Below are 5,279 nucleotides of genomic sequence, written 5' to 3'. Positions count from 1 at the left end.
CAAGAATGAAGCTCTGATACCACTTGTTAGACAAGTGGCCTCAGATATCTTAAGAAGGGGGGGGTTGAATTAAGATATTCCAAACTTTTCTCCTAATTAAAAATCTATCTTACTTTTTACTTAAGTTATGAATTCCCTTAATGACAATCTTCTTAAATATTAATTCAAATGAAGCAACTTGAATTATGAATATAAAGCAATAATAAATAAAGGAGATTAAGGGAAGAGAAAATGCAAACTCAGTTTTATACTGGTTCGGCCACACCCTTGTGCCTACGTCCAGTCCCCAAGCAACCCGCTTGAGAGTTCCACTAACTTGTAAATTCCTTTTACAAGTTCTAAACACACAAGGACAACCCTTCCTTTGTGTTTAGAGATTCTTTACAACAAGAGACTCACAGTCTCTTAATCCCTTAGAGAATGAGAAGAAGAAGAGGAACAAATCTCTCTTGAAAGAGATGGATTTTACAGATTGAGCACTCAATTAATTCCTTAATGAATTGCAATTGAATTGGCCAAGGAATTCTTAAGAGGATAAAATGAAATTGCTCTTTGAGAGGATAAACACTTTGTTGTTCTGAAAATCTCTTCGCAATTTCGTGTTTAAGTCACATATATATAGACCATTGGTGGTCATGAGTAAAGCCTTTGAAAAGTTGTGACTCTTGAAATTATTTTTCTGAAATTCCTGTCTGGTAATCGATTACAGTAATTGTGTAATCGATTACAGCTTTTAAAATTTGAATTAAAACGTTTACTAACTGCTGGTAATCGATTACCAAAATTGTGTAATCGATTACAGCTTTTAAAATTTCGAATTCAAATTTTTATAGCTGTTATAAAATGTATTTGGCCACTGGTAATCGATTACATCCTCTGGTAATCGATTACCAGAGAGTAAAACCTTTGAAAAACACTTTTTATTTTAAATCACTTGGCCAAACCTTTGCTAATTCAATTAGGAATTCCCTTCCTAATATTCTAGTGATCATCTTGATGTTGTGCCTTGTAATCTTGAAGTATTGTCTTGAATTTTAATCTTGAAAAGCCCCTTTGCATTAATTGCAACACATAATCATGATCATCATCAAAACATCAAAGCCAATTGCATCTACAAAAGGTAGCCTTAAAAATTTGTCAGGATGACAAAATTTCAGAGGCAGTTAGCCAAAGAAAAGGCTCTAACAAAGAAAGATTTAGGTTCTTTCTGCGAACAATTTGGTCTACCGGCTTGTCCAAAACAAAAGAAGAAACAATCCTCTAGGAGAGAAATCCATGAGAGTAAACCAGTCAATAAAAAGATATTTCCAAGAAGGAGATACTCACACAAACCCTTAACCAGTAAAGAAATGGAAAATCCTAAACAAAAAAATAAAATAAAAAATAACATGTTACAATTGTGGAAAACAAGGCCACATTAGTATATATTGTTGACTAAAAAAGAAGTTAAGAAACCTTAATTTAGAACTGGCAATTGAAGAGCAAATAAAAAATTTGCTTATAGAAACCCTCAGAGGAAGAAACAAAAACTTCATCCTCCGTGCTCTCCGATGAAAACCTAAACCTAATCCAACAAGATGACCAACTATCATCAACAGATGACGATGGGCAAATCAATACTCTAACAAGAGACAAGATCTCTTGTTTGAAGCAATCAATTCTATACCTGACCCCCAGGAAAAGAAGGTTTTTCTGGAAAAACTCAAGAAAACATTAGAGGTAAAACCTAGACAAAAGGATTTTATTACAAATAATAAATTTGATGTAAGTAACATATTCAAAAGATTAGAAAACTCTTCAGCCAAACCAACAACATTCGAAGATCTTCAAATAGAGATAAAAAATCTAAAAAAGGAAGTGAAAGAACTTCGTCAACAACAAGAAATTCATCAGATTATTCTTTCTCGGATTGAGGAAGATAGTGATTCTGAAAGTGTCAACAACAGTGAAGGAAACCAACCAGATAATCTAGAAGATGATATGTTTATGGGATTAATCAACAAGATTAAAATCCAAAAATTTTACATAAACATAAAAATAATTATTAATGATTTTGTTTTAGATACAATGGCCCTATTTGACACAGGGGCTGATTCAAATTGTATTTTAGAAGGATTAATTCCTACAAAATTCTTCGAGAAAACCTCAGCACAGCAAATGGATCCAAATTAAAGATCAATTACAAACTATCGAATGCAATAATTGAAAACCAAGGTCTTAGGATTAACACAAAATTTCTTTTGGTAAAAAACCTTAAGAATGAAGTGATCCCAGGAACTCCCTTCATTAGAGCCTTGTTTCCCATTCAAATATCTAATGAAGGAATAACTACAAATTATTTAGGAAGAAAAATTATATTTAATTTCTCTACTAAACCAATCTCCAGAAATATAAATCTTATAGAAAATAAGATTAACCAAATTAACTTCTTAAAAGAAGAAGTATCTTTTAATAATATTCAGATACAACAGGGAAAACCCCAAGTAAAAGAAAAAATTCAATCTTTATTAAGTCATATGGAATCAACTGTCTGTTCTGATTTGCCACATGCATTTTGGGATAGAAAGAAACATATTGTTGATATCCCTTATGAGAAAGACTTTAGGGAAAAAAATTCCCATAAAAGCCAGACCAATTCAAATGAATGAAGAACTCCTTCAATACTGCCAAAAGGAAATCAAGGATTTGCTTGTTAAAGGCCTAATCCGGAAGAGCAAAAGCCCATGGTCTTGTGCGGCTTTTTATGTCAATAAAAAATCTGAGCTTGAGTGTGGAACACCTCGCTTAGTCATAAATTACAAACCACTGAATCAAGCATTACAATGGATTAGGTATCCTATTCCAAACAAAAAAGATTTACTTAACAGATTAAATTCTGCAAAAATATTTTCAAAATTTGATATGAAATCTGGATTTTGGCAAATCCAAATCCTAGAATTAGATAGGTACAAAATAGTGTTTACTGTACCTTTCGGGCAATATGAATGGAATGTGATGCCATTCGGACTGAAGAATGCCCCTTCAGAATTTCAAAAAATTATGAACGATATTTTTAATCCATATTCAAAATTTGTCATTGTCTACATAGATGATGTTTTAATCTTTTCCCAAAACATTGACCAACATTTCAAACATCTCCAGACTTTCATCCATATCATCAAACAGAATGGTTTGACAGTCTCCAAATCAAAAATCAATCTTTTCCAAACTCGAATTCGATTCCTTGGTCATAATATATATCAAGGTGCAATCATTCCAATAGAAAGGTCAATAGAATTTGCTAACAAATTTCCCAACCAAATCTTAGACAAAACCCAGTTACAAAGATTTATAGGTTGTCTAAATTATGTAGGGGAATTTGTCCCCTATTTAAACAATATTGTCAAGCCATTGCATGATAGGCTGAAGAAAAATCCGCCTCTTTGGTCTGATCTCCATACCCAAACAACTAAAGAGATCAAACTCAAAGTCCAATCTATAAAATGTCTGTATCTTCCTATTCCACAGGCATTTAAAATTGTCGAAATTGATGCATCAGACATAAGTTATGGTGGCATCCTCAAACAAAGATTACATGGTCAAGATCATGTCATTGCATATACATCAAAACAGTGGAATCCTGCACAATTAAAATATTCAACCGTTAAAAAAGAAGTTTTAGCAATTGTTTTGTGCATTTCCAAATTTCAATCAAATTTATTAAATAAAATTTTTTTAATCTGGGTTGATTGCAAGTCAGCCAAAGATATTTTACGAAAGGATGTTAAAAACCTTGCCTCAAAACAAATTTTTGCAAGATGGCAAGCAATTTTAAGTGTCTTTGATTTTGGCATAGAATATATCAAGGGCACCTCAAACTCTCTACCTGACTACCTTACCCGTGAATTCTTACAAAAAAGCGGTAATGCCTCCTAAGGCATCAGGAGCCTTCCTGAGAGGAGGTCGAAGTACAGGTAAAGGATCTAGGCTGTCTCTACTAGAGTTGTCCACTAAAAAATCATCCTCAACTTCTTTTGGGTCACCAACCCAGGTTGGGTCATCCACCCAGAAAACCAATTTTGAAGGGTCATCGACCCAAATTATCTCAGTTAAACCTGAGCCATCCACTCAGGAATCTCCCAAATCGGCAACTGCCAAACAAACATCAGTCGACTATGCCTGGCCAATTGAAACCCTTCAGGCCCTTCAAGACATGGGTCTAACCAAATTTCCAAAAATAATCAAAAAATCTTGGGCAGATATTGCCTCAAAATCTGACGATGATTCTGAATCAAATTTACAAACAATGATCTAAAATACATCAATGACCAAAACAACTACCAATCCTAAAGGGAAACTACCCCTAGCCAAAGTACAAACACCACCTATTAAACAAACTAACAATTATATTTATAAAAATAAATTTTCAACTGTTTTGCAGATGGAACATGAATTTTGGGACAAAAACCCATTTAAGAAAACAGCCAAGGCTTTCCCGTCAAGATTTCGCTACAAACCAACTACCATCCTGAAGTCAAGGACTTTTTATGAATTGATTTTGGTGGACTCAAATTCAGTGTCTATCAAGCATTTCAAAGACCCAAAAGATCAAACATTGAACACCCACTCAACAATCCAAATACTAAAAGTTCTTCAACCAAGACATTTTGGTTCAGACTTAAATAGAGGAAAGAGATTTTCAGTACCATTTGACCCAGTAGGGTATACCTATTGGGATTATATTGATGTTTGGACTAAGGTTTTTTGGCACCAAAATACCCGCTTCAAGCATTCATGGTTGATATATTTCAAAACCAACACAATTTATAATTTTCCAAATTGGTTTTTACAATGGCGGGATTTCTTTGGTCCAATTCCAGAGATATTCCCGAAAATAGTCGAACAAGGATTTGCTTAATTTGAAAAACAATACAATTCTCTGGAATCACGAATTGCAACAGATCTTAAATATTTTTCCAGTTTTGCTTTGCCATGGATTTTCTCATGGAAGTATCGTTATAGTAAGACTGAAAAAACAAACCAATATCCATCATTGCAAAGACACGCATTTGTAAAATGGTGGACTCAATTCGACTCATCCAAAGTAGATCCAGAACAAGTGAAACTCTGGTTCCAATCCCATCCAAAATTCCTCAAAGCAGTTGATCTAGAAAATTTTGTGTTTTGAAACCAAAAGTCCCATCTAGCAGCATTTTTAGCAGGATCAAAATCGAAAGAGATCCTAACTAAAACTCTTAAGGAAGTTCTGCAAATGTTACAGCAAGAGGAAGAAGGTTCAT

General features: G+C 33.6%; 1 non-coding gene across 1 annotated transcript; it reads left to right on the top strand.

Annotated features, from left to right (window-relative positions):
- The first annotated feature begins 4,623 nt into the window (after positions 1-4,623).
- On the top strand, positions 4,624-4,760 carry MIR10438 (microRNA MIR10438). The gene has a single exon (NR_161733.1). It is a non-coding gene; the product is annotated as a microRNA MIR10438 (primary transcript).
- The last annotated feature ends 519 nt before the right edge of the window (positions 4,761-5,279 follow it).

The sequence above is a fragment of the Glycine max genome, chromosome 17 (genome assembly GCF_000004515.6).
Source record: "Glycine max cultivar Williams 82 chromosome 17, Glycine_max_v4.0, whole genome shotgun sequence".
Classification (NCBI taxonomy): Eukaryota; Viridiplantae; Streptophyta; class Magnoliopsida; order Fabales; family Fabaceae; genus Glycine; species Glycine max.
This window is presented reverse-complemented; position numbering and strand designations above follow the sequence as displayed.